We start from the raw sequence: 25,837 nt of genomic DNA, 5'->3' as shown, positions 1-25,837 counted from the left end.
AAAGACAAAAGATCACTTGGAAGCTTCTGTCTTGAATGTATCTTTCTCAATATCCACAAGATTATAGTTTGGGGCTGACACTAAAATAAACATCCAGTGGGACAATTCCATAAGGTGCACTCTCTGTACCATGGGTTAAAGTAAAATACACAGCAGGTTTTGTCCCATGCACAAAAGGGTGCTTCAAACCAACAGTTTATATAAGTCTCTTCTCTCTCCAGAGTGATGCAAGCATTTTTCACCTTTTCCAGATTCACTAGAAAAGTACCTCTTCACAACTGCTTTCACAGCTGTCTGCAAACATGAACATTTAATTTTCTAAAAAAGCTCTTCAGTTGCTTTTCTTCCATGCATCTTTCTCTCCCCTACAGTTCATGTTTTAGATGGTCTCTACATGCTCCTCTTGCACTGGCTGAGATACGGCAAGTAAAATGGCAATGGAAAATGGCAATGGAAAACGGCAATGTAAAACCAAGCACCCCTCCTAACTCCTGTAGGATAAAGATGCATTTAGAGATATAGATGGAAGCAGTTCACATAGGTACCAATTTCCTGGAAACAGTTCATCCCAGCAGTCACTTCTAGCCAGGGTGCAATGAGATTTTCCTGCCATGGAGCACACTGAGCTGTGCCCGTGCTAGCCAGGTTACACCAACTGCTGCAGGGCACACACCTCCCTTGTCCTTTTGCTGTGACAGTTTTCATTTCTATAGACTCCAGATGGGGCAATTTCTATATTAATTCTCCCAGGACAGATTAAGCACTTGGGAAATTCTGTTGATTTTAGGTAGATGAAATAGTTGGGAAGCAGCAAGGCAGTAACTGCACACATAGTCATGTAAGTTGTCTCTCTGCAGGGAGATATTTGTTGCCAAGAAAACATAAAAAGATTCAAAGAAGGTTTTCAGCTCTCCCCAAAATAGTCTGAATGCTTAACAGAAGTAGTTTTCCTTGCAGTTTTACTGTGAAATAGCACATAAAAATTGTTCAAAGGTTTCCAAATATGTTTTAGACATATCTGAATTTTCTCATTCACACTATATGAAAAATGGGACCAGGTAGCCTTGTCCAGTGATTTCCTGTTGAGGAGAAAGGTGAGAACTGCTGTGTTATAACTGTCTTCTAGAAGAAGAGAACAAAAGGGGATGACTAAGAAGCCATGGGAACTGAGCTGCAAGAAGTCTATTCTGGGTTGTGTGTGATTGCCTGTATGCAATATTTCTGCATCTTTGTAGTTGCTGGGGATGTGGTTTTTAAGTGTTGTGATAAATTCTCTCCTGCTAGCTCACCATATTGAATAAACACTGAGGAAGCTGAGGGCAGCTTTCTGAAGCCAGGCATTTTGCAGGGGGTGCTGACTACAGTCCCCGTGTCCCTGTCACAGCACCCTGCTTTGCAGATGGCAGCATCTGCCAAAAGTCTCCATTTTCTCATAACAGGCAAGTTATCAGGGCTCCTGGTTTAGAGCTTTCCTAATACTCATTTTGCCTTTCCCTCCTCTCTCTACAAGCTGGGCCTAAATCCAGGGGTGCTTCCATGTCCAAATCTCCTTTAATATACCAGCACTCACAGCCTACAGACTCTGGCCTGGATAAAACTGAGTGAACAACTCCCAGAATTCTGTGACTTTCAAAATGCACTAGGTCAAAGCACGTAGGAATTCATTAATGCATTATATTAAAAAAAATAAAGGGTTTCTGGGAATAGGGGAAGTAGATGGCAGCTGTACATTGTTATCTGTGAATGCTAAGTTCCTTTCTTTTTCACCAGTTGGTACATTGTGCTTTTTCTTTTTTATTTTTTCCCATCTCTACTCAAAATGGACCATTTTGCTGTAAAATGACCCTTGCAAGAACAAATCTTGAAGGTTCAAGAATTGGTATTTGCCTTCTGAAGTTCTTCCTGGAGATCTGACTTTTGATAAGGCTATTGTCATCAAATCAGGTACCACTCTTCATTTTTCCAGTGTCCTAATGTGTGATAAATTAGTGCTACTCCAGAGAAGTGCCTATTTCTGGAGAAAAAGCATGAAAGAAGAAAAATGAAAATGGAAGAGTACACTGAGCTGCAAAAGGGTGATTTCAAAATGTGTATTTATGTTCCTGAGGAGGTCAGAAAACTAGGCAATGGTGTAACTGTGTAAATGTAAGTGCTATTTTAATTGGAACAATGGTGGTTCATTTTTCCATAAAGAATAATAAGACCTGATATAGAAACACACATATGTATACCTTACTTTCACATGCTAGATCAAAAGTGAACCTAACTCCCTACTGCAGAGCTCCAGTTTTACAATAATAAACCTCCACTAATTTTTCTAGCACTTGATAACACCCTTGGCTAAGAGAGGTGCAGAACAGATCCAGCATATGTATTTTTTATTATACAGAAGGGAGTGAAAATGTCAGTGTATATATCCTTGAGGAGAGTGGGGCTGTGTAAATATTTGAATAGTTTTCATAACATTTTCCCAGATCTGTTTTTCACCTTTCAGGATTTTCATATTTGAGCAAACATTCACAAAACAGCAAACTGCCCAGAAAATCCCTGCAAAGTCAAAAGATCAGTTATAATGATTTAACTTGAGAGCTGACCTCCCTTCACTGGAAATTATTACCTTTTGGATGCAAACGATGCAAAACTGAAATTCATTTGCAATTTTAGACAAATGCCAGTGTTCTTGAGAGTTTTGAAACTGAATCTAAGCAAGTATTTGCCTGAAAAATAAGCTTTTTCACTGATGAGACTATTTACATGATTACTTTACTCCTATATTGCATCTACTTTTTTCACTACAAAAATATGGAAAAAACATTGTATCCACCCTTTATTTGTAGAAAAAATATATAAATACAGTTGTGCATCTCTACTGGCTACATTTCTGTTTGCTAATTTCTGAGCCATTTACAGTGCAACCTATTCACATAACAGAATCACAATATCTGAATCCGGATAAGTAAAAAAAAAATAAAAATCAACTCTAAAGATTTAAAGTACCATCAAGCTTGAGGGTGAGAAAACCACCTCACTTGAGGCCAGTGATTTAAGGGATGAGAGAGTTTTTCTGGATTAATATGTAGTGTACATTTTTGTTTCCAGCATTATATGCCATTTGCCAGAACTGTTTGATGCTGTGAATTAGTTTGGAATTTTAATTTCATGAATAATTCACAATCACTGCAGTGATTCCAGAAAGTCATATCACCTTATCATACATTTGCATCAGTGCTCAACACTGAAGTGAATACTGTTGTGTTTCTAGAAAGTGTTGTGATGTCTTGGAGAGTAAAAATTCCTGTGTGCTTAGTGGATTTTTTTCCTTCTAATCTTCTGCATAACCCACAGGTAGTATTTTTTTAACCATGACACCCAATCTGAAGCTTTTATGTGGCCTGTACCTAGGATTTTGTTGCTTGTGTATTTCAGTGGCATTTCCTCCATTTTTGTAAGTTTTTGGAATTTTGCCTTCAGGGCACCCAACAGTCAAGTACTGTAGTAGCTTAAAATAGATTTTGCAGATCCCGTCTGAAACTCAACTGAACTTCAAAAAATATTGCTGTCGCTTTTCTTTGCAGGCACCAACAGAGAACAACAGACCTAATAAGAAGGCAGTGTAAATCAGGACACAAAACAATCCTTAAGTGGACGTTTTATCACTCAGATGGCCAATATTTTATCTCTGACAATAATGGCTTAACGCAGTACAGGATAAGTCTTCAAATACTCAAAGAACATTTCTAAGCCTTCCTTTGTGAGATGCAGAAAACCCATGCTCTTCCCAAGCAGGGAAGATAAGGGTAGTGCAGGACATCATCAGAGAGTGTGAAATGCTAGCTTGCTAAATGCAGTCATAAATCAGAGAGAGAGCCATGAAAACACGCACCTCTCCCCACCCCAATAGTTATTTGTACAGTGTCTTGGACAACTCCCAGAGTAGGGGAGCAGACACCCCCTAACTCAGAGCAGCTCTCAAACTGATGGCTTCAGGGAGCACAGATGGGGCTTATCCTTGTGTGTTGTGACAGGTCAGCTCCCCACCACAGCCTGCCAAGTTCACAGGAGGTCTCAGGAGCCTCAACGGGAGAGAGTCAGCTTTCAGCATTCAAAGAGACGCTTGTTTTCAGCTGCACAGAGGAGGAAACACGGATCTGTCCTGCCACAGTACCTGCAAATTAGTGTCAATTGGAAAAGTACAGAGGCCAGATTATCTGCATTTTGCTGAATCATGTACAACTCAGCAGAAGAAAGCTAAAATGCAACTAAATCGGAATGGAAGCATTTCAGGCTTTTTTTGCACTGATGCCAAAACAAAGTTAAAAAAAAAAAAGTCTTGGTCCAAAGTATTTAGCTAAATACCTGAAATCATTAGTACAGAGTCTCAGAACTTCTTAGTTATTCTTTACTCACTGTTATGCATAGCCTTTTGACTGTTTTCCATGAAATCCCCTGTGTCCAATGGTCTTTGAGGAGCTAAAACAGTTTTCAAGTAGTATGATGTAAACACAATAAAATAAGGAAAGTTAGTGGAATTAAATTACCTGCTATTGATAGCTATGGATAAATTAGGTGCTATTTGGAGCAATAAATATCATACTGGTGTGTAAATATTAGTGAGTTTCAGGATAAATTATTCAATTAATAATCAGGACTTAGATCATGTTTATAGTCAAACCAGGCACAGGTTTGCTAAAGAAATTCAGAAACTCTAAAAGAAACCTTCCTATAGGACTGCAAAACTGTTTATTTGAACTAACAAAATTGACTCAAGCCAGCAGATAATTGAAGTATTATTTCTTTGAAAGTGAAGGATTAGAAACTTGAGCACCTAGATGTGGTTTCAGATGAAGCAGAGAGACAGAACCTGGTTTGATAGACAGGGAAGGGAGTGCCTCTCTTTTCCTGGCTCTAAGAAGTTAAATAAGCCCCTAGAATAGCATTCACAGCAGGCTTTCTCCATGTCTAAGACAGTGATAATGATGAGAATAATACATTTCCCTGGTAGGGTTCCACTTAGAACACAGCGTTCTGTTCTTGTCTATTCAGATTAAACAAGACATTGCAGGATTTGAAAAGTATAGAGGGAAAGTGCAGTGAGCTATGAAGACAGAATTGTACAAAAAAACAAGTAAACATGTGTGTCTTAAAGGTTCAGGGAAAATAGAGGCACCTTGAACATGTGTACAATAAATCTGACAGGTGCAATGACACAGCTCCTGGAGCCACGTGCAAACCACACCAGTGCAAATGTTCCCATCCCTAACAGTGTTCTTTAAATATTATAGAGAGATACTGAATACTAACTAAGTCTAAGGTTGCCAAAACACCCATTACAAGATAATGTTTACAGTGAATTACTGAATGAGTCATTCAGATATAGAGTATTATGAGCTTTATTTTTCAGATATACATTATACATTTGTCCCCTGAAAGTATTGGGGCACATTTCTGCTGAGAATTTGACAGTTTCCAAGAACAAAATCATGGAAATACATACTTTTCCTTACTTAAAAAATATTTTTAAAGTCATTTTACTGTTAATCTCTAGTGTCTTTCATGTACTTCAGAGTGAAGGCTTGAAACACATTTGAGTTGTTCTGCTTTTTCTATATCTCCAAGAAAACTTTCAGTGTCATTAAAAAAAAGGGAAATTTCAATTTTGTGAGGAGTGCTCTGAGCTGACAAGGATTCTGATAGAGTTCAGCAGCTTTGGATGGACTAAAGAGTCTGTTTTCATTGAGGTTTTCACTACAGGTCTTCCACATGATCCAGCTGTCGGAACTTTATCACAAAGCAATGTTACCTCTGGGAGTGCTGCTGCACTCCCCTGACGCAGAGAGCTCCCATCCCTTCCTCTCTTGGTGGGCGACCACGGTGCCAGAGAAGGGGCAGATGAGCAGCAGGAGGGAGTCTCAGACCAGGCAAAGATCTGCACCTGGAGAGGTGAGCCAGGGCTGGGAAGAGAGGTAGGGAGGAAGAGTGAAAGAAGGAAAGTGAGGTGGAGAATGGGAGCCATGTAAAATATTCACTGGATAGGAGAACAGGGACAGAGGCATTCTGTTTGCCTATAGACTGCTCATTTTCCAGATGAGAAGCTGAGCCCAGAGGACATGGCTGTGCAGGGGGTGGCAAAGCACACTGCCCCACTCCATGCTGGTCTAACCAGCTGCCTAAACAGCCATTGAGGCCTCACAGTTGCTGCAGGCTCTTTTATTAAATGATACAACCTGGAGAGCCTGCAGTCTAGACCCAGCTTAATACATCCCAGATCAGAATCCATTATTATTCTGGGAAGGGGTCTGCTTTCTCCTGTGGATATTTTAGCTGCTTATTTTTAGTTTAAAAAAAAAAAAAAAAGACCAATCCAAATATTAGACTTCATAAGAATATTAATCTTGCTAAGTCTATTCAAAGGTTAAGAAAGACCAGAACATTACTTTTGCAATCTGATTTTTTTGCAATATCTTTAATTACAGGATCACATATCATCTTCTACAGCCCCTGTGTCTCAGTCAGGAGGGACATGATATGTGGACGAACTGGGCCCTGTGGGGATTGAGTTATGATGCCATTAGTGTCTGAGTGTGGATTCAGGCTACCCTGATTGCAAAGCAGAGGACATGCATTTAAGACACTTGCTCTGGGACCTTAAAGATCCTCAGCAATGAAGGCTAAGGGGTGAAGATTAAGCCAGCAATGTATATAGAAACCATTACTTAACAGCAAGCATTTCCATATTTGAATTAAATTAACAGTGTATGTTTCAGTTTTATCTACAGGCTGTCTTCCTGACCATCATTAACTACATCATTTCCAGAACCACTCTGCAGCAGTTCCTGTGCAGAATTTTTAAGAAGATATTCCATTACACAAAGTAACAAATGTAATTAAGTCACTAATTAAGAAGACCTCTATCCAAATTGCTCACTTCTCTTAAATGAACTGTTTTAACAGATCCAGAAACCTTCACCCAATATTTGTGTGTATAAAACATTTTCTTTTCATTTGAAATGGAACACTGAACTCCAGGGGTTAATTTCAGGTTTCAGTTATATTTTTAAAATTTAAAATAAAAAATCACAGATGAGAAGACTCAGCAAGAACAAAGAAACTAATTTCATTTTTCTGTCCCTTTCTCTCCACCCAGCTGCACTCACAGCTACAGCTGGTATAGAATCCAAATAAAAGTTGCTGCAGAGAAGTGTATCCATTTTAGTGGAGTGGCTTGTGTGACTTCTCATAAATGCTTTACCATAATGACAGTCACAGCTCAGAAGCTATCATGGCCTTTTTCCCTGGAGAGCAATATGTGAGCCATGCTTGGTGTTTAACCTTTTCTGAGAGGGCAAACAAAATAGAAGCATAATCAAGAACTAGAGGTGGAAACTATATAATCAAACATTTTTTTCAAAAATGTCATTCAAATAGTTTGTTCTGGTCCTTTGTTTTGATGGGGGATTGGAGGTCAGAGAGATGGACACTCATTGTAAAAGCACTTCATGACAAATCAGAGCAACCAAATCTTTCCCACATTAATTTTCATGTTGACCAGACATTTAACTTGCTCAGTTGAACCAGAGAACTCCCTTTCAGAGGTTTTTCCCCCAGATAGGGCAACCTGAGGCCATCAATGCTGTACACTGCATGTGTCCAGGGTGCCACAGCACACTGGGGATCTGCTCATGGGTTTGGCTTTGCAACAGTGGAACCTTCAGCAGCTCTTACTGGTCTCGGTGCATGAAAGATGAAACAATTCCTAAGTATGCAAAACACCCATGGACATCTCTAAACTTGAAAGAAACAGCTCAGAAAAAGTGATCCTTGACTCATTTGTAGTATACTGTAGGATATTACATTAATGGTAGTCTGTCTTCAATGCTGAAGAGCACACACAAGCTTCTAATCAGAATTTAGACCCTTTATTAACTTACTCTGGTGAGCATGAGCCTTTGCATCTGGAACAAAGTGTTGCTGCAGCAGCCAGATACATATGAAAGACCTTTGTGCTATAATGGCCACTGCAAGTGTATTTTACCCTCTCAGAAAAAATCAGAGGAATTGCTGTATATTTAACATGTTACAAATACCTATCTCACAACTAACATGACATTAAAATCATTGCAGTCTTTGTACTGGGGGGGATTTTTTTTTTCTTAAGTGCTAGGGAGGTAAATGAGAACATAATTACATTGTCAAAGTCAATAATAGCAAGCAGCCTCTGTCAGGTCTTGCTGTGCTCAGCACTGTTTCACAGGAACTGCTGGGGAGCTCTTCCGCCACCAATCCATTTGGCTCCATTTAAGAACTGACTACAGGAAGGTAGTTATTGTACAAGATTGGTTTCCTGTATGCTGCAAACTGGCAGTAGCAGAAAAATACAGGATGAATTTATTAGCTTGCAAGGTCAGCTAATAAAAACAAAAATGATGTAACTCAGACCGTTGTTTACTTTGAGTCAGATGGCTTATTAGACTTCATTCAAAATTGAAACAAGTTAACTCCTGCATTTCCAGCCTGAAAACTTGTCATTAAAAAAAAAAAAAAAAAAAAAAGTCTGGATGTTTGTTTTCAAGGAATTTTGTAGGACTCCTATGCCCTGCTTTTAAGAAAAAACAAAACTCCTGTACTAAATATACTGACCTTGATACCACAGGTAACTGTACTAGTTATTTTTTTGTCACTATTACAGAAAAAATGTCATGATAAAGATGATCCCAGAATATTTAATTTGTGCAGTGAGCACTAGCATCAAGTTTTAAAATTCGGAGAAGTGGTTGCTAAATAAGATTGAGCTTTTGGTCTAAACACAGTTTTTAATTGAAATTCAAAGGAAAAAAAAAAAAAAACAATTTTTTTTCAGACAAATTATAGCAGTTGAAGATAATAATTGCATTGTGATGTCCCTCAGAAACATTTATATGAATAAATTTAATTTATTGATGTTTTTTCTTGCCATAGACTGTAAAGGGACTATGATAAAACTATAACACAGTTTCAAAAATGAGTAACTCTGCTTCAAACAGCAGGTAATTGGGGTCAGCTCAGCTTGAGTTTTCTATAGAGTCTGACCATGTATAGACACTCACACAACTGAAAAATTGGATAAAAATAGGGATTTTTAGTTCTGTTGTAATACCTGTCCAACAACCTTGCTCCAGATTAGCAATTAGAAATTCTGAATACTTAAATTATATAACTGGATTTTTTTTAAGTGCCTAAATAAGTTTCAGGCACAACACCAAACTTACTTTGAAGTACTTTGAAGTAGGAGCCATCCATTCACATCCTTCCTTTCCTAGGGAAATGCTTTAGGCTGAAGCCTTTAGGGCATTAACAGGGCAGATCCACAAGCCTGACTGTGCTCCCCATCCTGGCCTTGCTCCTCCTGCTCTTTGGATAGCAGAACATCAGGATCTTAGACTTTCCATACAGCCAAGGAAGGATCAGCAAGTGCTTCTGAGGAGCACCAAATGCAGATTCAAACTCATTGTTAACCACCAGTTTCTTGCTGCTGGTAAGGTGGAACAATGGGACCTTTGAATCCTTCTCAGAGATTAGCACTCAGATCTGTTCCCTTTAAATAAGTAGGTCAGGGTCTCTGCCTCCTCCCTAGTACAGGCACATATCTCTCTGCATGTCATTCATGCACCCCTAAAAAGAGCAACAGTTAGAGTTTTGACAGGAAGAAATTAATTTTTTTTCCACTAGAATTAATGTAATACCCAAGGTGTAAAGTTATTTAATGCATGTATATTTAACACACAGTTTAAATATACAGTAATTTCATGACTATAAGGCACATCCTTTTGACTAAAATTTTCCCTTGCACCCAGAAGTGCGCCTTATAGTCCGGTGCGCCTTATACGATGTACAAAGTTGCGACATTTGCCATCCTGGAAGTGTGAGCTGCAATGGGGGGGCGGTGCCGCGAGAGCACCAAGCTGTGTGGGGAAGGTGGGAGTGGGCGGCCACAGAAGCTGTGAGTCACGGCCAGCCCGAGCCAACCCAGATCACGGGCAGCCCCGAGCCACCTTGGATCGCCGCGAGCCGCGACTGCCCCGAGCCCCGCCTTGCCAGCCGGCGTCGCATGCAGGCGGGAGTGCTGAGGCTCACGGCACGGGGAGGGCGCCTGGGACTGCATTTAAAGGCTACGCCAATCTGTGTAAAATGTTTGCAAATTGAGCACATGCCAGTAAACCCGCAATGGCATGATTCTGTTACTAATTTGTTACTTTGTTGCACGCCGTGCAGCTCCTCGCTGCGAAAAAAAAAGTGCGCCTTATAGTCCAGTGCGCTTTATATGATTGACAAAGTTGCGAAATTCGCTGACTCTCGGGGGGTGCGCCTTATAGTCCGGTGCACTTTATGGTCGTGACATTACTGTACATGTAGTAGAGAGGTAGAATCGGGATCATTGACTACAAACTCAATATCTGAAAACAGCAGTTGTTAGAGATGCTGGTTTATGGTGACCAACTTTGCAATGGCCAGAGGCACTGGCAGCTTTTTAAATGAAAGGAATAAGTACTTGCAGGCCTAACATGTTGACTGGTAGAAGTCTTACCAGCATGAGATCTGATTTTACAATGCCCTGGTGATGTTGTTCACCTGATCTTACATCAGATGGTTATTTGAAGGTCTCCTGAGCCACTGCACCATGGCACCAAACACCCCAAACCAGACTTCAAGAGCAAGCATTTTCTCTGCCTCTTTCTCAACAGAACCCTCCAAATAGTTCACCATGTTCCTCAGAAGGTCACTGCTCATCAGATTCAATCAGGTCAGTGAAGGATGTAGGAGGGAAAAATTGGGTCATGATGACAATTAGCAGGTCAGAGTACTAAATGAAAGCAGTAGATGGTATGAGTTACTGTACTAGGCGTGCTCTTCAGCACTGGGACAGATTGAGATTTTCCCTTCCTGGGTGCCCAGGTTCCAGCAGGGTGTTATAACAAGACTCAGAGCATATGGATCCTTCTTTGGGAATGGAAAGTTGGGCCATACTGTAGCCAAGAAAGTAAGATCCAATGCAGAACAGGCCAAGATGAGGCTGAATGCCAGCAGGACTATAAGCCTCTGCTTTCTGGACACTAACATCAAAACAATGCAGAAAAACAAAAGCGTATATTTTCCTGAGAGCAGGAAACCTGTCCCTTTCTTGCTGGGGAAAGCTGAGATTTCAGTTGCTTACACAGCTGTCTGCTGTTCTGTAGGGTGCCTGCCCCTAGAAAATAAAAAAGTGTAATGAAATGTAGGAAGACAATGGCACAAATTCCTCTGTCCTGCTTAAAAACAGTCCTTCTAGGCTAATACTTTTTTACAGGGAGGATGGTGAAAGACTGGAACAGGTTTCCCAGAGAGATGATACATGCTCCACTCCTGAAAACATTCAAGGTCAGGGTGGATGTGCTCTGAGCAACCTGATCCGTCTCTGCTCATTGCAGAGGGCTTAGACTAGATAGCCTTTAAAGGTCCCTTCCAGCCTAAGCCGTTCCATGATTCTATGACTTCCCACAGCTGATGAAGGCATGCAGTCTTCCTCCAAGGTAAACAAGCAGCTTCATTGCCCAGGCAGCCTGGTTCAGCTTTATCATCCAGACACAGAGAGAGGAGCCTCTGTGTCCCCAGATGTAGGGACATGTCCTGGCTGTTCCCTGACCTTGCAATGAGTAATACTCACTCACAGTGACACCAGTCTGCACTCACATGAAGGAAACCCAGGTGGGAGCCACCTCATCAGGGAAACGGGATTTTGATGTTCACTGTGGCAGGACCAAGCAAGCAAATCAAAATCTGCTTTCAGGATCCCCACTAAGCCTCCAGACAAGCTCCTCACTCACTGCCACTGAGGTTCCCTGCCTCACCTGAAGATGCTCTGAGTCACCCTCACACTTGAGCCAGGTCTGGGATGGGATATAGACTCCTTAAACTGGGATCTGGAATTGACTGCATCTTATTTCTGGCACTGCCCTGTACCCCTCAGATTGCCCAGCCCCAAGCAGGCAGGGCAAGGGGACAGCTATTTTCCATCCAGCCAGTCTAAGCCTGGGTGTCCAGCAAAGAGAAAGAAAGGGTCAGTTGAGAAAGAAAAGGCACCACTGCCTTTGCAGCTCTGCTTGTGCATTTCTTTATTAAATGTCATCAGGTAAAAAGCATCAGAAGCAGCAGCAAGAACCCAGGCCATCCCTTCTCCCAGAGAAGCAGCTTCATGGCCACAGTCTCAGATGCCTTCTTGTTTATTAGTCTCTCCCTTCAGCTCCTAAAGTCTCAGGTCTCTTCAACCCTGGATCCCCAGTCATGCCAAGTACTTTGTTTGCCCACCCTGTACAATTTTGTCATGAAGACTTGGCTAGGCACTTTCAGATTTGCTGATATCCTGCAGCAAATAAATCAGAGCCAGAGTGGAATGTGAATCTGTGGAGATAAGTCATATAAAATGCAATTTTCTGGAAGGTCTCAAGCCACCTTTAAAAAAAGGCAAGTATGATGAATGCAAACTCTTTTGAGACTAAGGAGTGTAATGTACAGCATCAGATAGGGGGCTAGAGCAATTTGCAGCACATAAGACTTCTGTGCTGAGTCTCTATTCTGTAGTCAGCAGAGGCAAATACTGTGCCCTTAGCACTATCATGCTCTGAAAACAGAGATTAAATGCAATGGTGTTAGAACCAAGCACTGACCCAGGGTTTCAAACTGTTCAGCAGACCAAAAACACCAGCCACCCATGAGGTTTTCTCATGGGGAATCAGTAACTGCCTTAATTCAAGGTCCAAAGATTACAGTATTAAACAAAATGCAGCTTTTCCTTGTCCAAGTCATGTTTAGGAAAGACAAAAAAATAAAAGAAAAATAGGAGGGAAATGCAGTTTGGTGGCACTTGGTTATCATAGATCAGATAGCATAATGAGATTATTCACTGATGCCAGTCCAAAATTCATGATGCTACTCTGAGAACCCTGGGCGAGGGCAAGATGTCCCTGCCCACAGGAGGGCCTTGGAACCAGATGATCTTTAAGGCCTTTCCAACCCAGACCATTCTATGATTCTATGATCTGGACTGGGTTGCTGGCATGTCCAATGCCTTCTGGAAGATACTGAGGGAATCACAATGTCAAGATTTCATCTAAGGGGATTTTGAGGGTTATACTTTACATGTAGACTAAGCAGATTTAGTGGCTTTGGTAAGTGAAAGCCATCATGAATTCAGAGATTACTTTCATGTGTGTCACATGAAAATCCGCAACATGTCACATGAAACACTGAGGCATGTTTTGAAAATGGTGGTTCTGCTCTCTGAGGCTACCTTCCAAAACAGATGAAAGCATTTGAGAGCTACTTCTCAGAATGAGAGTTTCCTTTCTGCCAGAGGGTGTGCAAGGCAGAAGGCTCTGGAAGGTTGGAGGGCAGGTGTCTCTACCTGCTCCTTGCCATCCCACAAAGTGAGAGCCTTGGAGCAGGACAGGGGAGAGCAAGTGTGCCCTTCCTCACCCCACTGTCTCCCACAGGGAAGTGAGGCTACATCCTGAAACCCTGCCTTAGTGACCCACTAAGACACTCAGGGTTTTAATCTGTAATTTAATCTGTGTAGGGTTTAGCAATGCAGCCAAGCTGGTCCTTGGCAGGAAGTAGGGTGGCTCTGCCTTGAGCCATGATGTGCAACAAAGCAATTCCTGGTTTGGGTGAGAGGAATTGTTTTTATGACTGCCTCCATCAGATAGAAGAAAGAAATGGTCTTGCCTAGTCTCTGGGATGGTCAAGTAATTGTAAACAAGCCATGACATGATGCTGAGCAAATAAGATAAGTAGGAACAGGTTTGTGTTCACCTAAATGAGGATTGCACAAAGCTTCCTTTCTCCTTTTCAGTTATCTTGGTCCTTCCAACTAAAGGAAGTGGAAGCACAAAGTCTGAGGGAGCATGAACTTGGTTCTGTTTTCAATCCTGGCAGAACTTGCGTTTTAAATTACAAATCAAATCCATGTTTTATCAATCTATGCTTCACAGTCTTGCTGAGATTTTTCACATTCCTTTGCTAGCCAGTTTAATTAGAATTTTAAGCTTTTCATGTTCAAGGTGTCCACTTTGAAACAATGGGGTCAGCAGAGTTCAAAGGAAATGATGAAAACCTTCCAAAGTCTCAAACAGAAACAAACCCTAAGCCTTATCCTAGCTTCAAAAATGCTGAGAAAGTTTGGATTTGGAGGCAGAGATTGCAGTTTGAGTTTGTAGGCAGAAGGGAGAGTTATGCCACCATGGGGCATCCCCATATGTTGTGAAGCTGATCAACCTTCCCAAAAATCCTGAAACAAAAGGGCTTCTCCAGAGATACTTAGGCTGGAAAAAAGAATATACCCACTTGTCTTGCTTAGGCCACCACTAGTCTGAAAACTTACACCTGGAGAACTGTTATCACTACTGAGGTATAAAGATTTATGAGGTCACATCAGGCATCATATGTGAGAAATGTTAGTGCTATCCTCTTTTTTGGAATAGTAACTTGCCACAGTTCCCAACAAAACAAAAAAATTAAAAGTATAAGAAATCATTGAAAAATAGATTACCTTCTACAATGTAGTGCATGTTCAGTGACCTATCTGCACATACATATCCAAATTGTTACAAGTTGCATGTCTGGTTCTGAAATTTCTAATGTTTATAGAGTAACAAGGGACATGAGAAAATTGGATGACAGGATTTCTAGTATTATTCAAGGAACAGAACATAAAGAATTATTCCTACCCACTAGTGCAGAAGCACAGAGCTAAATGAATAGAAGAATGAATACACACCCTGTACAATCATTCCTCCCTCCAGGCGAGATTAGATGTCTGGTTAAACTGTTCTGCATGAAGTCTCTCATGCATAGCTGTGCACATCCTGCATACAAAGACAGCAGTCCCCCTGCCCCAGCAAAGAGGGGGCTGAACCCTACCACAGGGTCACCACACAAGACAGTCAGGTTTGGGAGTTTTTTACCCATTCCCAATTTACAATTCCCTGCCAGCTGGAAGGGGATGTACCTTGTAATTACCCTGAGCCAAAGGAGCAGCAAATGTTACAGTGGAAGAGTACACCTCAGGCCTGGGGTCAGAGCCAGTCTAGCCAGGATCATGGTGCAGATGCTCAGACTTTTCAACTTTTCTTGGTAGAGCTGTATCTGTCTGATATTGCTGCCACAGGTGGGTATAGGGCTGTTACCTTGCTTAAAACAGGAGAGCAGCTGTATTAATGCCTTCTGTCTGGAGGTGGAGAACACCCAGAAAGCTTCAGTACAACTACTGTCATTCCTCATCAAGGCTGTATAAACTGTTCTGGTTTGTGAGAAGGAGGACACTCAAAGGAATGCACCTCTTGGCTCTGAAAACATACATACCAGCCAAAGACCAAGGAAAGCAACCAAAACTCTAAGGAAAGATGCTGATTGAAAGAGATACTGAGGAATATTTGAAACAGTGCAACACTGGAAGAAGGGAAAGTAGAAAAACTCTTGTCACAATCCAGACTATCGAATGACAGAATGATAGAATCATTTAGGCTGGAAAAGGACTTTCAGTCCAGCCACTAAGTACAGTAATTTCACGAATACAAGCCGCACCAATTTGACCAAAATTTTGGTGGAAACCCGGAAGTGCGGCTAATATTCCGGGGCGGCTAATCTATTAACAAAATTCTAAAAGCTGCCAACACGGAAGTGAGAGCCCGCGGCAGCCCCAAGCCAAGCTGGAGCCCGGCCGGCCCCGGCAGAGGTGGGAAAGCCTGGCAGAGGCGGGGCCAGCAGTGTCGGGGGCGGGCGGCAGAGCCTGAGCCAGCAGGGCGGGGGAGCCCGGGAGAACTGGGGCTAGCAGTGCAGGGGAGCATGGCAGAAGCAGGAAGGCCGGCGGGTGGGGCTGCCTGGCAGCGGGGGAAGCCCAGCAGAATCGGGGCCAGCAGCGTGGGGGAGCCCGGCGGTGCGGGGGCCTGCAGTGCCAGCCAGGGCGAGGAAACGCGGCGGCGGTGCAGACGGGAGGGGGCGGCCGGCGAGCCTGGTGGCGGCGGCGGCAGCCCTGCCGCCCGGCGAGCGAAAGCGCCGCTGCTCGCGAAAGCGCCGCTCGCGAAAGCGCCGCTCGCGAGCCGCGAGAGCGCCGCCGCGAGCCGCGAGCCGCGAGCGCGCCGCCGCGAGCCGCGAGCCGCGAGCCGCGAGCCGCGAAAGCGCTGCCGCGAGCCGCGAAAGCGCCGCCGCGAGCCGCGAGCCGCGAAAGCGGGGCGAGTGAAAGCGGCAGCGGGGCGAGCGAAAGCGGCAGCGGGGCGGACGGCGAGCCCGGCGGCGGCAGCCCTGCCAGCCGGGCGAGCGAACGCGGCAGCGGGGCGGTGCTGACGGGAGAGGGGGGCCAGCGAGCCCGGCGGCGGCGGCAGTACCACCCGGCCAGCCCCGCCGAGCCGTGGCGCTGAGCTGGGCCACCCGGCCCCGTCGGCAACCATGAGCGGGCCGAGCCTGCCTGGCCCCGCCCCGAGCCAGTAAAGCCCGCTATGCCGCGATCCTGTTACTAATTGGCCAATTTGTGAAAGCTGCGCACGGATTCTCGCGACGAACGAAAGTGCGGCTAATATTCGGGGTGCGGCTTATCTATTGACAAAGACAGCAACATTGTCGAGGCACCGGGGGTGCGGCTTATAATCCGTGCGGCTTGTATTCGTGAAACTACTGTAAGTACTGCCAAGGCCCACATAAACCTTGTCCCTAAATACCATAGTACTCCAGGAATGGTGACTCCACCACTTTTCTGGGTAGCCTGTTCCAGAGGTTTCAGTGAAAAAAAGATTCCTAATATCCAATACAAACCTCCCCTGGTGCAACTTGAGGCCATTTCTTTTTGTCCTCAATTGCTTGTTTCATGTGAGAAAAGACCAACCCTCACATTGCTACAGCCTCCTTTCAGGGACTTTGAAAGAGTGACAAGGTCTCCCCTGAGCCTTCTTTTGTCCAGACTAGGCAACCCCAGCTCCCTCAGATGCTCCTCACAGGACTTGTGCTCCAGACCCTTCCCCAGCTCCATTGCCCTTCTCTGGACAGGCTCCAGCCCCTCAGTGTCTTTCTTGCAGGGAGGGGCCCAGAACCAAACACAGGATTTGAGGTGTGGCCTCACCAGTGCCGAGTACAGGGGACAATCCCTGCCCTGGTCCTGCTGGCCACACTATTGCTGACACAGGCCAGGATGTCACTGGTCTTCTTGGCCACCTAACCTTCTTGGCCACACTGCCAGCTCCCGTTCACCCTCAGGTCCTTTTCTGCCAGGCAGCTTTCCAGCCACTTTTCCACAAGGCTGTAGTGATGCATGGGATTGATGTGACCCAAATGCAGGACCCAGCATTTGGTCACATAAGACCAGTAAAAGGAACAGATGTAAATTGTATGGGGGAAAGGATTGCAGTTTTCTTCCTTTGAATCTATTACTCTTCTCCTCCTTTCTATGTTCCTTTTTTTCCCCCTTTTTTTTCCAACTGAGTAATGTTTTGATGTAATGACACAGATATAAATTTAAATAAAATGTCAAATCAAAACAGGGTTTCAGTAACTGTAGAGCTGATCTATCCTATTCTGTAGAGAAGGCCATGGTAAGTTGCCCCCTAAAAATATTACCAAGAACTATTTCACTCTCACAAGAATTGGCTGTTCAATGGGAACTTGAGGAGTCTTTTGTAGATATTTGTGTATAAGAACATGCACAGAAGAGAGACAAAGAGCAGGAATGTGTTGCTGTTAAATACCTCACTGTGTCCTGATAAATCCAACATGTGAAGGTTGCACTTACTCTGCACTCTAGAAGGCATGCTGTGTTATTCCTTTGGTACAATTGTTTTGGTCCTCTTATCAGAGTACACATGAAAAGCTTTATGCTACTTACATTGAGAGCTGGAAATTGCTAAGAATTTCAAAGCTCTGTCAGGGAGGAAATAAGAATGGTAGAATCTGCAGAAACACCTTACAGAGAGATTTAGCTCCTGGCTGCATTTTCACCTTTAGTCTGTTTTTTCAGGCACTTACTGTTTTGCTTCAACCTGCAGAGACACCTATTTTCAGCAACTTTACTAGTGCAGGAAAAAAAATGCTATTCATGTTTACCTGTATTAGTTAACTGAGAATTAAATCTGCTTCTGAAATCACATAAAATTTGTAGAGCAGAATAGCAGATTAGCATGAACACATCATAGTGCTGAATGAAGCTGCTCAGCTTCTGTAGTGAAGCAACTTATATGCTTGCTTTGTAAATCACAATAAAGAAAAAAGTGATTTGTTCAGTTCTTTTGGCAGCTTTTGTGTTTTCTCTCATATATTTCACCTCTTGATTCCTTAGTCACAGAATACTCTCTTCATATTATTGAAGCCTTTAGAATAATGAAATATGTATCAGGAAATATCGGTAAATATAATCTAAAACTACACAGTTGACTTAGAGCACTTTCTTGGAGAATGGATGCAATAGTGGGATCTGAAATGGCATATTTCTTTCTGCCTTTTCCGTATTTCATGCTTCTTGATACACTGCAAAAATCATCCCCAGAAGGACAAGAAAAACTCCTTCCAAAACTAGTGACTTTGTGAGACTCAGAGATTTCACAGACACATGTTTAGAAACACAGTACTATCTAACAATGACAGAGGATGTGATATGGAAAAAAATCAGTTAATGATCCCAGTTCTGCCAGGTTTCCCTGGCAGAAGAAACTGTGGGCCATAAGAATTCTGTGCACCTGTTACTAAAGTGGATAAAATACTTCATTACCTCTACTCTGTGCAGGGCAGACTTTGTTATATCAGGACCAGGTAGCCCAAAGTCTCTGTTCCCTTAGCTGTCCTCCATAAGCTACTGCTTTGGCTTTGAGGGCATGGGGGAGAAAAAAAATCCATCCTGTTGGAAAGCAAAAGGTAGGATGACATGCCATCTCTGTTGAGTTCATGTTATTTTACCAGAAATCTTTGACCAGGGTCACCAGCAAGAGCAGTTTGTCCTCCTTTAGGAAATGTCAACACAGACTATCAAATGAACCCTACTGGGGCCAGATCCACACAGCTGTGTCATTGATTTGTTGTCCACATTATTTGACACAAGAAAAAAAAGGCCACATTAGAAAGTGTTACAGCAGATGGATGGGTAATGAGTGAAAAGAAAAGGGTTGCAGACATGCCATCAGGTAAATCTGCACCTGAATACTAATCTCTACCTATGAAAAATCCCTATGTCCTCCATACTCAATAGCATAAATCCATTACTTCATTGCATTTTGGAAGTTCTGTACAATTCCAAGCCATCTTTCTGAAAAATGAATAAGTACCCCAGGAAATGCTTGCAGAATGAAGACATGGACTGGCAAAGGTGTGGAAAGGCTGTTCTACAACAGGGAAATAAATTGTCTGTGGCCTCTTGTTCTGGGAAGGGAGCAGAAGAGTATGACAAGGGCCTTAGGAGACAAGAGTGTCAGGGAGGACTGAAGAGTTGTTATATGTGTTGTCATATTGTTGTAATACAGAATATATTTTTTCTTCCAAACAAGTGGGGGTTGTTTTGTTTTTTTGGATTTCTTTCATGTGACACAATTAAATTATGGGCTTTTGGCTGTTGCAGGATGGTAGAAAGCCAAAAATAGACATATCTTCAAAGCTAACTTTGCAGGCCTGCAGAAGGAAAATCTTTTGTGAGTTACCCAGAGGTAAGCCAGCACCTTCGGGCCCAGTAGAGCTCAGCCCAGTGCCATAGCAGGCATAAAGCTGAGGAGCATCCTCAGACTCTGCTTGATCTGACACCCTCCCCTCATCACCAGGTACTGGCCCATGCCAGAGACAGGGCAGGGAACCTCCCAGACCTGTCCCAGCACAGCTTGTTCCTGACATCCTTACAGGAGATATCTTTGTAGTGCATGAGCTAAGACCAACAGGAACCTTCATCAACACAACAAATGACCAAGAGGCATGGCTATATTTAAAAAACAGTTCTTTGGCTCCCACAGGCAGTTTATGAAGTAGTCACAGCAAAGGAAGTGGAAGGATGTACCTAGGAGCTATCAAAGTCCACTTTGAGGAGAGCAGATTTCAATGAGAGTTTGGAGTAGGGGGAGCTGCAGCTTGGAACCTGTAAATAATTTCTTTAACTACTCCCTTTTTGTGAGCTGGGGAGTTCAGTTTGTTGAATTGGCATATTTTTAAATCAGTATTAATACCACTATCACTAAGAAAACAGGACCAAACCCTCAGAACATGGAATTCATCACCAACACATTGGCTAATTTGTCCACTTAAAACCTATCTTCATCAATTACTCTATCTGCAAAAATGAAAGAATTATTATACCTCACTGTGACACTCATAACTGCTTTAAGTAATTTTGAGATTTATTGTGTTTATCAACACTGAAAAAGCTTCATATAAGTGTAAAACAACTAAGAAAGATGAGAGTTCAGAACTTTAGAAAAGAATAGATACTTTATTTTGTCCTAATAAATACCTTGATAGATTTCACATAAAAATACCTTAGTAATCTCCCTGTTCAGTTCCATTTTCTCCAAAATTAAAAGGCACCAGAATACAACTGAGAAAATAAGCTCTGGCTAGCTGTATTTTGTTTACATTTTATTTCTGGGGATCAGCTGCAAAACAGAGTGTTAATGCTATCCCTCTTTAATGAACTTTTGTACTAAGGACAGGCAGTTTATGAAGACTAAACCCTGTGAATAATATTGGACTTCACAACTAAGTCAGCACAGTAGGACTAAAATGCTTTATTGGATCTTATTCACAAGAGGTTTATACTATACTGCTGATATCTTCCATTCCACTTAATCACTTTTATGAACACAAGCCAAGCCCCTGCTGCAAATTGCCACCAGGGAGCTTAGGAGTCTAAATGATACTCCACTGAAGCTCCAGAAAGTCTCTTTGTTCTGGAGAAAACATACTAAATCATAGCAACCTAATCCTCTTGCTTTCTTTTTTGCTTTAGAAGGTATTTGTCTCCACTCTTCTTCGGTGGGATCATATGTATGAACAACATCATTATTGAAATGCACCTGCCATTTATCTGTATTGCCACAGCCTGCAATGTCTGTAGGTAGCTCAGTAAGCAGGACATTTATATTTGCATTTCCTCAGGGCAAGAAGTTTAGTAACAAGGTTTTGTAGCCTAGGTGACTTTGAATTAGCAATTTTATTATATTACATTTCTATTCTGTAAACACCATCATGGTACTAGTGATTGTCACAAGTGTCAGTAGTTATCTCCCAATTTAGGACAGCAGTTACACCTTTAAACTAGTTTTTACTTACCCAAGCACTCCTTTACATCAGCAGCAACCCGAATCCTTGTGTCAGCAGAGGTCTGAGGGATGTGACAGGACACCATGTCTGTAGTAAGGAATTACACATGCCATGAGCTGTCCTCTGGCATCCAGAACAAGTGGCTATAACTGATTGTGTTCACAAAGCTCCCAACTGTTCCCAGTGACTGGAGGAGTGCCAGCTGATTTGGGCCAGAACAGGGCAGGAAGCACCCTAGCAACTCAGCAGGACAAGCATCCTTACAAAGACGTGCACTCAGTGCTCCAGCTCTCTGCCAGGGATAGTGGCACTTTGCTGGGGTCTTTTCAGCCTCCAAACAATTGTAAGATGCTCAGATACAACATTAATGGGAAGAGGCAGCAGTGGCACAAGGTAAGATGTTTTTCCATACTGACAGTAGACACACTAAGCATAGTAAAAGTAATTGAGAATATCAATACTGCCAGCTTAGAGCTTCTTGGCAGTACAATGAAAACATCAGCATGTTTTCACTTGCACGAGGATGCAGGAATGCATCTCTAAGAAGCTACAGTGCATTCAGATCACAAAGGGAATGCCCCATGCAGTGCACCACTAAAGAGATTTCATTCCTTGTGGAAGGGCAAGGAGGAAAAAAAGTCTACACTCTGATGAAGAGAACCTTCTTCACAAAAGTATACATTTTAATTGGCTTTTTTGCAGTCACCATCTTCAAACAACACTGAAAGTCTTTTCTGACAGTAGCAAAACTGCTCCTGCCTTTATTAATTGATGAGAGTAAAAGAGAAAGTAGGTAATTAAAAATTCCATGAAGCCATTCATTCTGACTGTCCCATATGTAGTAAGACATTCTGTCCCACTGTGCTAAAATTAACTGTTTCAGAGAAACATGTAAACAATATGAACTACAATCAATTACATCTGTCAGCAGCATTGCAGAGTGACAATGGATCTTGCCAGCGCTAGGACTGACTGCCCAGATGATTTTCAGTTCTGGTGATCAATACAAATATCTAACACACACCTCCTGCTTTGCTCCAGCACTAAAAGGGCAGGCTGAAACCAGTTTGCTGCACAGAACTCTCTCACCACTGGATTTATTTGGGCATGAGCATACATTAATAGCAAGAACTTCCCAAGTTTGATCCCCACATTCCTCAGATTTTACAGGGAAATAGTTGGTGAATTGTCTAAAAATATAATCTGTGTGGTGAGTGTAATTATCATATACTCCCAAGGCCTGATGTCTTCTTTTATGGGCCATGTGAGTAACCTTCTTCATCTTTCTTTTGTTCTTTCATTCTTTCTTTTTCTTTCTCTCCTTATTTATTTATTTAAAGAGCAATCCCATTACCTTTTCTACTGATCAGGTCAGTCTGAGTCTGCCCAGCTTATTAGCTATTATTATGTCAAAATACTTAGTAATCCTCTCTGATCTCTTCTTAGCAGTGCTGCCAGGACTGCAATACTCTCATTTGAATATGCTCAAACATGCAGAACAGCACAGCTTGCTTGCCAGTTTTTATTTGAATTTCTTTATGTCCAGAACCACAGGCAAGTCTAGAGGATATAATTTGCTGCTTCTGACCTTCCACAGGGGCAAGGCAGACAGTGAGGCTGCTCCAGGGCTACCTGGGGCAGGAGGAGAAAGGATTCAGTGTTTTCTAAATCTCTGATCCTCAGCTGCCCACGGTTCTTTGCTAGTCACAAATGGGAGATGCTACCCATTCATGTGTTCCCTTGGGGCAGAACTGGGATCCTGCTCTTGGATCTTGGATGTGGGAGGCACTCTCTGATTCCCTAATCCTCAGTGTTTGTATTTCTTGTGCTTCTGTGCCTCAGACTAAGTAAAATAGCAGCTGCCCTCCCTGGAAGTTGCTGATGGGTAGCTGCTTCCTGGGTTTTAGCCACAAGAGAAGATCTAAGAAAAGAGGAAGAAAACAAACAAAAATTAATATTAAATCTAGGAAGACAAAAAAACTGCAGTGCCAAATTCTCCTCTGGTAACCCAGTACAGATTCATTGTTTACATCAGCTAAGCAGAAGAATGGAAACTGCTGACAGAATGGGAGCTCAGGGGCATGTGAGTCACCACTCATTGAATTTCCACACTCTCCTGACCTAGTAATGTTGGGGCATTCAATACAGGATGCTGCTTAAGATGCTTTTTCCACCCAATAAATGAATTTTTGCATTCAGGCTGCATACAAGAGATTTCCAGAAAGCTTTTTAATAGTGAAGAATCAATTCAGAGTATCATCTTGAAATTAGTCAGCCTGGATCTCAGGCAATAACCACTTGCCAGGGAGACTGGCTGGGGTAAAACAGTCTCCTAAGGGAAGCAGTGGAAATTCCATATCTTGACACATCACAAGCTACCCTGGATAAAGCACTAGTACATGCATAAGAAGAAGCAATTCTGCTTTTCACAGAGAGATAAATTCAAAGATTGAGCTGCCGAGGTACTTTAGAGACAAGTGTGATGTGAGGTCTAAAATAAACAGAGCAGTTCATTGCACTATCAGTAATGAACTGTAGAGAACTATCCTGATTGTTGTATTTTGCCAAGAGGTCTCTATCCTGTAAAACACTAAACACCATAAATTCTTGTTAGAGAAAACATACTGTTTTTTCTAGGGGAAAAGGAGAAGTAACTCTGAAATTAAATTTTATGTATAAGCAAAGCAAAGCAAAAACAACAACAAGCAAAAACCAAAAACAAACTAACTAAAATTATTTACTTATGTATTCCCACTTGGGAAAGATAACTAAAGAGCAGATACATGAATGGAAAATCCACCACCTAAACAGTGTGTTACTCTAAAGGACACTTTTCTTTAGTGTACATTTCAGTTGCCTCCATATATGCAATGCAGATACCGTTGGTTTCAGCATGCTCCTTCAAATGTGAAGAGAGTATAATTGGAGAGAATTAATTTATTTCAATAGTACACTTTAACTGATTCATAAAAATTCTTTCTGTGTGGAAAAAAAAGGTCTACATTTGGCTCAGCATTCACCATTTTTAGTAGGTCTAACTCTAAATACCTCAATAAAAACTTTTTCTGATGTAGAAGTTGGAATAAACATCCCAGCCATTTCAAAAAACTAAGGGAATAGAATTTGAAGGTGGAGTATTGGACTGGTTCCTGAAGTACTTACCCATACTTTGCATAATTTGTGAATGTAAAACATTTATCCTAAAACCCAAAAATCCATACCAAGTCATTTTATTTTCTAATCCTTCAGTAATATTTGTGGTTGCCTCAAATACCTTTAAGGGGACATGGATAAGACAAAACAAAATAACTTTTGCAGTAATTAAATGGAAAATCAGGAAACGTTGTGCTAATATACACATGGGAGAGAAATCCCTTTCCATTTGTTCTGCTTAGTCAAGATTTTTCTTCATATAAGTGCAACATTTCTTGCCAAAAAATCTACCAACATGTCTTTATTTAAACTTATACTTCACCTTTGTATGGGCACATACAAAGCATATTTTTTCACTTTAAAGTTACAATAACTTTGGGCTAAATCTCATTATTCCCCTGGTTGTGTCTGCATAACTTTTTCTGTGATGACGTGGTGCTACAGTTGTATCAGTAGCATATTAACAAGAACTACCAGTAACAGCCCTGTATTTACATGGCTTTGAGGAATCCTTGGCCACAGAAAAAAAACAAATAATAATAACCAACCAACCAACTAAATAAACAAACCAAAAAGAAACTCCAAAGAAACAAAGAAAGAGAAATCTCATACATAAAAAGCAAACAAAAAAAAACTTTCAAGGAAGTTTTTACGTGATTTTTTAATCAAAAGAACACTAGTAGAGTGTTTGCAGTACATAAAGCCTTGTCACAAGATGCATAATTCTAGCTATACACAAAACTGGAGAGCTAGATCTTATTTCCATTACAATTCAGTGATCTATTGGCACGGGAGTGGATGAAAATATTTCTGTTGTCTTTGCAGGAATAAAAATGTTATTTACTGTATTTTCATGTTTCTTACTATAAATGTTTTCCTAATTTTTTTTTAATCACATTAGTCTGATTTTTGTGATCTGCTCCATTTTTTATGCAGGCCCTGCACTGGCAGAGTGCTATAACTGACAGAGACATCTCTGTATGTGTTGTGATGTGTTTTTTGGTAATCACTACTATCTGATCCACACAAAATAATTTCTCTCCCCCTTCCACAGTCCCATCTTCTGCTTTTCAGTGGGTATACCCCCACCTCTCATCAGAATATAGCCACTGAGTCTGTGGTCAGTCATAGTCCACAAGAGACTTGATAAATCAGCCAACTGCAAATACAGAAATTGTGCCTCAGCCCAGCCTCAGACCCCTGACACTTTTGTCTGTTTTGCATTGCACAGGACCAGTTTGTCTCAGATAGTTCAGACAGTGTTCAGTCAGTGTTGTTCCCAAACAGCAAGTTTTAGCCTATGTTAGACATAGGGAAAGTGGCAAACTCCACATACCAAAAGCTGAGATTAGACAAGTATCTAGCCACAATTCTCCTGACCATTAAATTTTGAGTTCAGCTT

This window comes from Catharus ustulatus, chromosome 2 (assembly GCF_009819885.2).
Source record: "Catharus ustulatus isolate bCatUst1 chromosome 2, bCatUst1.pri.v2, whole genome shotgun sequence".
Taxonomy (NCBI): Eukaryota; Metazoa; Chordata; class Aves; order Passeriformes; family Turdidae; genus Catharus; species Catharus ustulatus.
Note: the sequence above shows the minus strand (reverse complement) of the source record.